Source organism: Carassius gibelio, chromosome B3, assembly GCF_023724105.1.
Source record: "Carassius gibelio isolate Cgi1373 ecotype wild population from Czech Republic chromosome B3, carGib1.2-hapl.c, whole genome shotgun sequence".
NCBI lineage: Eukaryota > Metazoa > Chordata > Actinopteri > Cypriniformes > Cyprinidae > Carassius > Carassius gibelio.
In genome coordinates, this window is record NC_068398.1 from 41905512 (window position 1) to 41916120 (window position 10609).

Genomic DNA, 10609 nt, shown 5'->3' on the forward strand with positions numbered 1-10609 from the left:
AGGGTGATAGTTTCTTGCCATTCCTTTTTCCTGCTTCCGGAAATAGAGGCAACGCTACCACACTAAGCCCTTTTCAATGAGTAAAACTGGCTGTTTCCATCCTTTTTAAATTCACTGTGATGGTAAATTATTGGCGTCCCTGCTTCAACACGGTGCATCTGTAAGGAAAGAGCAGAGGCCGTGACAGGCTTTCAGCACCGACTGCTTCTTTCCATTCCTTTTTTCGCCTTCCGGATATAGAGGCAAAGCTACCACACTAAGCCCGTTTCAATGAGTAAAACTGGCTGTTTCCATCCTTTTGCCTACTTATTGCTGTCCACTGTTATTTTATTCAAGCGATTTTTCCTGTTTTGAAGTAACTTTACTGTGAGTGTAAACTAATGGCGTCCCTGCTTCAACACAGTGCATCTGTAAGGAAGGAGCAGAGGCTGTGACAGGCTTTCAGACTTGGCTAAAATGCAAGGAATGTAAAAGCGGCTGAATTTGGACGTTCACGCACCATCTCTTGGCACAGCCACATCAGTCTTCCAAAACCATCTATTGGCAGCGGTGGGATTCAAACCCACGCCCCCGAAAAGACTGGAGCCTTAATCCAGCCTTGGACAGCTCAGCCTCACTACCCTGCGCTCCTGTGCTCTCCGTCTCTCTACGACGGGTGGAAAGGCCTCCCTGATACTGACTAGAACAGATCAACACAGGATTGACTAAAATCGTCAGCAATGAAACTTCCAGTAGTCACTTAACCACAGAGGAGAACAGTGCCCCGGGAGCAGGACTGAGTCTGACTGCTTTAGCAGAAAGGAGATAGGCTGAGCACCTGGCCGCTGAAAGGCAAAGTGTACTCTCACCATATTTTCAGAACCTTCTTCGAGTACACACAGGGCCTCTGTAATTAAAAGCACAGCTGGCAGCGGTGGGATTCGAACCCACGCCCCCAGAGAGACTGGAGCCTAAATCCAGCGACTTAGACCACACGCTATCAGGGTGATGGTTTCTTTCCAATCCTTTTTCCGCCTTCCACCTTCCGGAAATAGAGGCAACGCTACCACACTAAGCCCTTTTCAATGAGTAAAACTGGCTGCTTCCATCCTTTTGCCTACTTACTGCTTTCCACTGTTATTTTATTCAAGCGATTTTTCCTGTTTTGAAGTAACTTCACTGTGATGGTAAACTATTGGCGTCCCTGCTTCAACACGGTGCATCTGTAAGGAAAGAGCAGAGGCCGTGACAGGCTTTCAGCACCGACTGCTTCTTTCCATTCCTTTTTTCGCCTTCCGTATATAGAGGCAACGCTACAACACTAAGCCCTTTTCAATGAGTAAAACTGGCTGTTTCCATCCTTTTGCCTACTTATTGCTTTCCACTGTTATTTTATTCAAGCGATTTTTCCTGTTTTGAAGTAACTTTACTGTGATTGTAAACTAATGGCGTCCCTGCTTTAACACGGTGCATCTGTAAGGAAGGAGCAGAGGCTGTGACAGGCTTTCAGACTTGGCTAAAATGCAAGGAATGTAAAAGCGGCTGAATTTGGAAGTTCACGCAGCGTCACTTTGCGCAGCCACAGCTGTCTTCCAAAAGCATCTATTGGCAGCAGTGGGATTCGAACCCACGCCCCCGAAAAGACTGGAGCCTTAATCCAGCGCCTTGGACCGCTCAGCCACGCTACCCTGCACTCCTGCGCTCTCCGTCTCGCTACAACGGGTGGAAAGGCCTCCCTGATGCTGACTAGAACAGATCAACACAGAATTGACTAAAATCGTCAGCAATGAAACTTCCAGTAGTCACTTAACCACAGAGGAGAACAGTGCCCCGGGAGCAGGACTGAGTCTGACTGCTTTAGCAGAAAGGAGATAGGCTGAGCACCTGGCCGCTGAAAGGCAAAGTGTCCTCTCACCATGTTTTCAGAACCTTCTTCGAGTACACACAGGGCCTCTGTAATTAAAACCACAGCTGGCAGCTGTGGGATTTGAACCCACGCCCCCAGAGAGAGTGGAGCCTAAATCCAGCGCCTTAGACCACACGCTATCAGGGTGATAGTTTCTTTCCAATCCTTTTTCCGCCTTCCACCTTCCGGAAATAGAGGCAACGCTACCACACTAAGCCCTTTTCAATGAGTAAAACTGGCTGCTTCCATCCTTTTGCCTACTTACTGCTTTCCACTGTTATTTTATTCAAGCTATTTTTCCTGTTTTGAAGTAACTTCACTGTGATGGTAAACTATTGGCGTCCCTGCTTCAAGACGGTGCATCTGTAAGGAAAGAGCAGAGGCCGTGACAGGCTTTCAGCACCGACTGCTTCGACTGCTTCTTTCAGCACCGACTGCTTCTTTCCATTCCTTTTTTCGCCTTCTAGCTATATACTGTGATTACTCTGATTGTAAACTAATGGCGTCCCTGCTTCAACACGGTGCATCTGTAAGGAAGGAGCAGAGGCTATGACAGGCTTTCAGACTTGGCTAAAATGCAAGAAATGTAAAAGCGGCTGAATTTGGATGTTCACGCAGCATCACTTTGCGCAGCCACAGCAGTCTTCCAAAAGCATCTATTGGCAGCGGTGGGATTCGAACCCACGCCCCCGAAGAGACTGGAGCCTTAATCCAGCACCTTGGACTGCTTGGCCACGCTACCCTGCGCTCCTGTGCTCTCCGTCTCGCTACGACGGGTGGAAAGGCCTCCCTGATGCTGACTAGAACAGATCAACACAGGATTGACTAAGGGTGTACTCACACTAGTCACGGTTGCCATGAACCGGGCCCGAGTACGATTGTCCCCCCTCCCCACTCCCCCTCTGGCCTGCACTCACATATAGGGTTTCAGCATTCGTGCCGCAGCACGCTTACGTCATTATGGTGCGACGGTTTCGGGATAAACAGGAAGAGCGGCGCTCTCTGAACGCAATGGAGTACATCGCTCTGTTTTCTTTGTGGATAATTTTGTGTCGTTTGGTCCACAGCCCTCTCACAGCCTGTTGTTAAACAGATGTGTCGCCTTAGTGGCGCGAACATTTTCACGTAATCGCGCTGCTCGTATGAGGATGTTTGCAAGGTACCAGCTGAAGTGCAGCAAGGACTTTGCAGTTTTTAGTTTTTATGCGTTTTGCACCTCTGCCGTAGACCAAAGCGACCCTTTCCCTGCCATGTTGGTTTTGGAGCGTCGAAAAACCGTGAAGCAACGCGTCCTTTTCCGTGCTCCGGCATGGTTAGCGCTCACACTGCATGCGAACCGCGCCTGAGTCCAACTGAACCGTGCCCTGGCCCACCTCTTCCAAGCAGGCCAGGGCCGGCCAATCGAGCCGCGCCCGGGCACGATTCGGAGCACTCACACTAGTCAAACGAACCGCGCTTTGGTGGTCAAACGCACTCGGGCACGGTTCAAACTGGCTAGTGTGAGTACACCCTAAAATCGTCAGCAATGAAACTTCCAGTAGTCACTTAACCACAGAGGAGAACAGTGCCCCGGGAGCAGGACTGAGTCTGACTGCTTTAGCAGAAAGGAGATAGGCTGAGCACCTGGCCGCTGAAAGGCAAAGTGTACTCTCACCATGTTTTCAGAACCTTCTTCGAGTACACACAGGGCCTCTGTAATTAAAACCACAGCTAGCAGCTGTGGGATTCGAACCCACGCCCCCAAAGAGACTGGAGCCTAAACCCAGCGCTTTAGACCACTTGGCCACGCTACCAGAGTGATAGCTGCTTTCCAATCCTTTTTCCGCCTTCCACCTTCCGGAAATAGAGGCAACGCTACCACACTAAGCCCTTTTCAATGAGTAAAACTGGCTGTTTCCATCCTTTTGCCTACTTATTGCTTTCCACTGTTATTTTATTCAAGCGACTTTTCCTGTTTTGAAGTAACTTTACTGTGATTGTAAACTAATGGCGTCCCTGCTTCAACATGGTGCATCTGTAAGGAAGGAGCAGAGGCTGTGACAGGCTTTCAGACTTGGCTAAAATGCAAGGAATGTAAAAGCGGCTGAATTTGGACGTTCAAACACCATCACTTTGCGCAGCCACAGCAGTCTTCCAAAACCATCTATTGGCAGCGGTGGGATTCGAACCCACACCCCCGAAGAGACTGGAGCCTTAATCCAGCGCCTTGGACCGCTTGGCCAGGCTACCCTGCGCTCCTGTGCTCTCCGTCTCGCTACGACGGGTGGAAAGGCCTCCCTGATGCTGACTAGAACAGATCAACACAGGATTGACTAAGGGTGTACTCACACTAGGCACGGTTGCCATGAACCGGGCCCGAGTACGATTGTCCCCCCTCCCCACTCCCCCTCTGGCCTGCACTCACATATAGGGTTTCAGCATTCGTGCCGGAGCACGCTTACGTCATTATGGTGCGACGGTTTCGGGATAAACAGGAAGAGCGGCGCTCTCTGAACGCAATGGAGTACATCGCACTGTTTTCTTTGTGGATAATTTGTTGTCGTTTGGTGCACAGCCCTCTCACAGCCTGTTGTTAAACAGATGTGTCGCCTTAGTGGCGCGAACATTTTCACGTAATCGCGCTGCTCGTATGAGGATGTTTGCAAGGTACCAGCTGAAGTGCAGCAAGGACTTTGCAGTTTTTAGTTTTTATGCATTTTGCACCTCTGCCGAAGACCAAAGCAACCCTTTCCCTGCCATGTTGGTTTTGGAGCGTCGAAAAACCGTGACGCAACGAGTCCTTTTCCGTGCTCCGGCACGGTTAGCGCTCACACTGCATGCAAACCGCGCCCGAGTCCAACTGAACCGTGCCCTGGCCCACCTCTTCCAAGCAGGCCAGGGCCGGCCAATCGAGCCGCGCCCGGGCACGATTCGGAGCACTCACACTAGTCAAAAGAACCGCGCTTTGGTGGTCAAACGCACTCGGGCACGGTTCAAACTGGCTAGTGTGACTACACCCTAAAATCATCAGCAATGAAACTTCCAGTAGTCACTTAACCACAGAGGAGAACAGTGCCCCGGGAGCAGGACTGAGTCTGACTGCTTTAACAGAAAGGAGATAGGCTGAGCACCTGGCCGCTGAAAGGCAAAGTGTACTCTCACCATGTTTTCAGAATCTTCTTCGAGTACACACAGGGCCTCTGTAATGAAAACCACAGCTGGCAGCGGTGGGATTCGAACCCACGCCCCCAGGGAGACTGGAGCCTAAATCCAGCGCCTTAGACCACACGCTACCAGGGTGATAGTTCCTTTCCATTCCTTTTTCCGCCTTCCACCTTCCGGAAATAGAGGCAACGCTACCACACTAAGCCCTTTTCAATGAGTAAAACTGGCTGTTTCCATCCTTTTGCCTACTTATTGCTTTCCACTGTTATTTTATTCAAGCGATTTTTCCTGTTTTGAAGTAACTTCACTGTGATTGTAAACTAATGGCGTCCCTGCTTCAACACGGTGCATCTGTAAGGAAGGAGCAGAGGCTGTGACAGGCTTTCAGACTTGGCTAAAATGCAAGGAATGTAAAAGCGGCTGAATTTGGACGTTCACGCAGCATCACTTTGCGCAGCCACAGCAGTCTTCCAAAAGCATCAATCGGCAGCAGTGGGATTCGAACACACGCCCCCGAAGAGACTTGAGCCTTAATCCAGCGCCTTGGACCGCTCCGCCACGCTACCCTGCGCTCCTGTGCTCTCCGTCTCGCTACGACGGGTGGAAAGGCCTCCATGATGCTGACTAGAACAGATCAACACAGGATTGACCAAAATCGTTAGCAATGAAACTTCCAGTAGTCACTTAACCACAGAGGAGAACAGTGCCCAGGGAGCAGGACTGAGTCTGACTGCTTTAGCAGGAAGGAGATAGGCTGAGCACCTGGCCGCTGAAAGGCAAAGTGTACTCTCACCATATTTTCAGAACCTTCTTCGAGTACACACAGGGCCTCTGTAATTAAAACCACAGCTGGCAGCGGTGGGATTCGAACCCACGCCCACAGAGAGACTAGAGCCTAAATCCAGCGCCTTAGACCACTCGGCCACGCTACCAGGGTGATAGTTTCTTGCCATTCCTTTTTCCGCCTTCCACCTTCCGGAAATAGAGGCAACGCTACCACACTAAGCCCTTTTCAATGAGTAAAACTGGCTGTTTCCATCCTTTTGCCTACTTATTGCTTTCCACTGTTATTTTATTCAAGCTGTTTTTCCTGTTTTGAAGTAACTTTACTGTGATTGTAAACTAATGGCGTCCCTGCTTCAACACGGTGCATCTGTAAGGAAGGAGCAGAGGCTGTGACAGGCTTTCAGACTTGGCTAAAATGCAAGGAATGTAAAAGCAGCTGAATTTGGACGTTCACGCAGCATCACTTTGCGCAGCCACAGCAGTCTTCCAAAAGCATCAATTGGCAGCGGTGGGATTCGAATCCACGCCCCCTAAGAGTCTGAGTCTGACTGCTTTAGCAGAAAGGAGATAGGCTGAGTACCTGGCCGCTGAAAGGCAAAGTGTACTCTCACCATGTTTTCAGAACCTTCTTCGAGTACACACAAGGCCTCTGTAATTAAAACCACAGCTGGCAGCGGTGGGATTCGAACCCACGCCCCCAGACAGACTGGAGCCTAAATCCAGCGCTTTAGACCACACGCTACCAGGGTGATAGTTTGTTTCCAATCCTTTTTCCGCCTTCCACCTTCCGGAAATAGAGGCAACGCTACCACACTAAGCCCTTTTCAATGAGTAAAACTGGCTGTTTCCATCCTTTTGCGATTTTTCCTGTTTTGAAGTGAATTCACTGTGATGGTAAATTATTGGCGTCCCTGCTTCAACACGGTGCATCTGTAAGGAAAGAGCAGAGGCCGTGACAGGCTTTCAGCACGGACTGCTTCTTTCCATTCCTTTTTTCGCCTTCCGGATATAGAGGCAACGCTACCAAACTAAGCCCTTTTCAATGAGTAAAACTGGCTGTTTCCATCCTTTTGCCTACTTATTGCTTTCCACAGTTATTTTATTCAAGCGATTTTTCCTGTTTTGAAGTAACTTTACTGTGATTGTAAACTAATGGCGTCCCTGCTTCAACACGGTGCATCTGTAAGGAAGGAGCAGAGGCTGTGACAGGCTTTCAGACTTGGCTAAAATGCAAGGAATGTAAAAGCGGCTGAATTTGGACGTTCACGCAGCATCACTTTGCGCAGCCACAGCAGTCTTCCAAAAGCATCTATTGGCACTCTTCGAATCCACTCCCCGAAGAGACTGGAGCCTTAATCCAGCGCCTTGGACCTCTCGGCCACACTACCCTGCGCTCCTGTGCTCTCCGTCTCGCTATGACGGGTGGAAAGGCCTCCCTGATGCTGACTAGAACAGATCAACACAGGATTGACTAAAATCGTCAGCAATGAAACTTCCAGTAGTCACTTAACCACAGAGGAGAACAGTGCCCCGGGAGCAGGACTGAGTCTGACTGCTTTAGCAGAAAGGAGATAGGCTGAGCACCTGGCCGCTGAAAGGCAAAGTGTACTCTCACCATGTTTTCAGAACCTTCTTCGAGTACACACAGGGCCTCTGTAATTAAAACCACAGCTGGCAGCGGTGGGATTCGAACCCACGCCCCCAGAGAGACTGGAGCCTAAATCCAGCGCCTTAGACCACTCGGCCACGCTACCAGGGTGATAGTTTCTTGCCATTCCTTTTTCCGCCTTCCGGAAATAGAGGCAACGCTACCACACTAAGCCCTTTTCAATGAGTAAAACTGGCTGTTTCCATCCTTTTTAAATTCACTGTGATGGTAAATTATTGGCGTCCCTGCTTCAACACGGTGCATCTGTAAGGAAAGAGCAGAGGCCGTGACAGGCTTTCAGCACCGACTGCTTCTTTCCATTCCTTTTTTCGCCTTCCGGATATAGAGGCAAAGCTACCACACTAAGCCCGTTTCAATGAGTAAAACTGGCTGTTTCCATCCTTTTGCCTACTTATTGCTGTCCACTGTTATTTTATTCAAGCGATTTTTCCTGTTTTGAAGTAACTTTACTGTGAGTGTAAACTAATGGCGTCCCTGCTTCAACACAGTGCATCTGTAAGGAAGGAGCAGAGGCTGTGACAGGCTTTCAGACTTGGCTAAAATGCAAGGAATGTAAAAGCGGCTGAATTTGGACGTTCACGCACCATCTCTTGGCGCAGCCACATCAGTCTTCCAAAACCATCTATTGGCAGCGGTGGGATTCAAACCCACGCCCCCGAAGAGACTGGAGCCTTAATCCAGCCTTGGACAGCTCAGCCTCACTACCCTGCGCTCCTGTGCTCTCCGTCTCTATACGACGGGTGGAAAGGCCTCCCTGATACTGACTAGAACAGATCAACACAGGATTGACTAAAATCGTCAGTAATGAAACTTCCAGTAGTCACTTAACCACAGAGGAGAACAGTGCCCAGGGAGCAGGACTGAGTCTGACTGCTTTAGCAGAAAGGAGATAGGCTGAGCACCTGGCCGCTGAAAGGCAAAGTGTACTCTCACCATATTTTCAGAACCTTCTTCGAGTACACACAGGGCCTCTGTAATTAAAACCACAGCTGGCAGCGGTGGGATTCGAACCCACACCCCCAGAGAGACTGGAGCCTAAATCCAGCGCCTTAGAACACACGCTACCAGGGTGATAGTTTATTTCCATTCCTTTTTCTGCCTTCCACCTTCCGGAAATAGAGGCAACGTTACCACACTAAGCCCTTTTCAATGAGTAAAACTGGCTGCTTCCATCCTTTTGCCTACTTATTGCTTTCCACTGTAATTTTATGCAAGCGATTTTTCCTGTTTTGAAGTAACTTCACTGTGATGGTAAATTATTGGCGTCCCTGCTTCAACACGGTGCATCTGTAAGGAAAGAGCAGAGGCCGTGACAGGCTTTCAGCACGGACTGCTTCTTTCCATTCCTTTTTTCGCCTTCCGGATATAGAGGCAACGCTACCAAACTAAGCCCTTTTCAATGAGTAAAACTGGCTGTTTCCATCCTTTTGCCTACTTATTGCTTTCCACAGTTATTTTATTCAAGCGATTTTTCCTGTTTTGAAGTAACTTTACTGTGATTGTAAACTAATGGCGTCCCTGCTTCAACACGGTGCATCTGTAAGGAAGGAGCAGAGGCTGTGACAGGCTTTCAGACTTGGCTAAAATGCAAGGAATGTAAAAGCGGCTGAATTTGGACGTTCACGCAGCATCACTTTGCGCAGCCACAGCAGTCTTCCAAAAGCATCTATGGGAAGCAGTGGGATTCGAACACACGCCCCCGAAGAGACTGGAGCCTTAACCCAGCGCCTTGGACCGCTCCGCCACGCTACCCTGCACTCCTGTGCTCTCCGTCTCGCTACGACGGGTGGAAAGGCCTCCCTGATGCTGACTAGAACATATCAACACAGGATTGACCAAAATCGTCAGCAATGAAACTTCCAGTAGTCACTTAACCACAGAGGAGAACAGTGCCCAGGGAGCAGGACTGAGTCTGACTGCTTTAGCAGGAAGGAGATAGGCTGAGCACCTGGCCGCTGAAAGGCAAAGTGTACTCTCACCACGTTTTCAGAACCTTCATCGAGTACACACAGGGCCTCTGTAATTAAAACCAAAGCTGGCAGCGGTGGGATTCGAACCCACGCCCCCAGAGAGACTGAAGCCTAAATCCAGCACCTTAGACCACTCGGCCACGCTACCAGGGTGATAGTTTCTTGCCATTCCTTTTTCCCCCTTCCACCTTCCGGAAATAGAGGCAACGCTACCACACTAAGCCCTTTTCAATGAGTAAAACTGGCTGTTTCCATCCTTTTGCCTACTTATTGCTTTCCACTGTGATTTTATTCAAGCGATTTTTCCTGTTTTGAAGTAACTTTACTGTGATTGTAAACTAATGGCGTCCCTGCTTCAACACGGTGCATCTGTAAGGAAGGAGCAGAGGCTGTGACAGGCTTTCAGACTTGGCTAAAATGCAAAGAATGTAAAAGCGGCTGAATTTGGACGTTCACGCAGCATCACTTTGCGCAGCCACAGCAGTCTTCCAAAAGCATCTATTGGCACTCTTCGAATCCACTCCCCGAAGAGTCTGGAGCCTTAATCCAGCGCCTTGGACCTCTCGGCCACACTACCCTGCGCTCCTGTGCTCTCCGTCTCGCTATGACGGGTGGAAAGGCCTCCCTGATGCTGACTAGAACAGATCAACACAGGATTGACTAAAATCGTCAGCAATGAAACTTCCAGTAGTCACTTAACCACAGAGGAGAACAGTGCCCCGGGAGCAGGACTGAGTCTGACTGCTTTAGCAGAAAGGAGATAGGCTGAGCACCTGGCCGCTGAAAGGCAAAGTGTACTCTCACCATGTTTTCAGAACCTTCTTCGAGTACACACAGGGCCTCTGTAATTAAAACCACAGCTGGCAGCGGTGGGATTCGAACCCACGCCCCCAGAGAGACTGGAGCCTAAATCCAGCGCCATAGACCACTCGGCCACGCTACCAGGGTGATAGTTTCTTGCCATTCCTTTTTCCGCCTTCCGGAAATAGAGGCAACGCTACCACACTAAGCCCTTTTCAATGAGTAAAACTGGCTGTTTCCATCCTTTTTAAATTCACTGTGATGGTAAATTATTGGCGTCCCTGCTTCAACACGGTGCATCTGTAAGGAAAGAGCAGAGGCCGTGACAGGCTTTCAGCACCGACTGCTTCTTTC

The 10609-nt window shown here is 49.6% G+C and overlaps 5 non-coding genes across 5 annotated transcripts; all 5 read right to left on the reverse strand.

The window, feature by feature from the left end:
• Positions 1–1585: 1585 nt before the first annotated feature.
• Positions 1586–1667, reverse strand: trnal-aag (transfer RNA leucine (anticodon AAG)). Its single transcript has one exon. It is a non-coding gene; the product is annotated as a tRNA-Leu (tRNA).
• Positions 1668–5879: 4212 nt separating this feature from the next.
• trnal-uag (transfer RNA leucine (anticodon UAG)) lies at positions 5880–5961 on the reverse strand. The gene has a single exon. It is a non-coding gene; the product is annotated as a tRNA-Leu (tRNA).
• A 1526-nt stretch (positions 5962–7487) lies between these two features.
• Positions 7488–7569, reverse strand: trnal-uag (transfer RNA leucine (anticodon UAG)). The gene has a single exon. It is a non-coding gene; the product is annotated as a tRNA-Leu (tRNA).
• Positions 7570–9520: 1951 nt separating this feature from the next.
• On the reverse strand, positions 9521–9602 carry trnal-uag (transfer RNA leucine (anticodon UAG)). The gene has a single exon. It is a non-coding gene; the product is annotated as a tRNA-Leu (tRNA).
• A 713-nt stretch (positions 9603–10315) lies between these two features.
• On the reverse strand, positions 10316–10397 carry trnal-uag (transfer RNA leucine (anticodon UAG)). The gene has a single exon. It is a non-coding gene; the product is annotated as a tRNA-Leu (tRNA).
• Between the last annotated feature and the right edge of the window lie 212 nt (positions 10398–10609).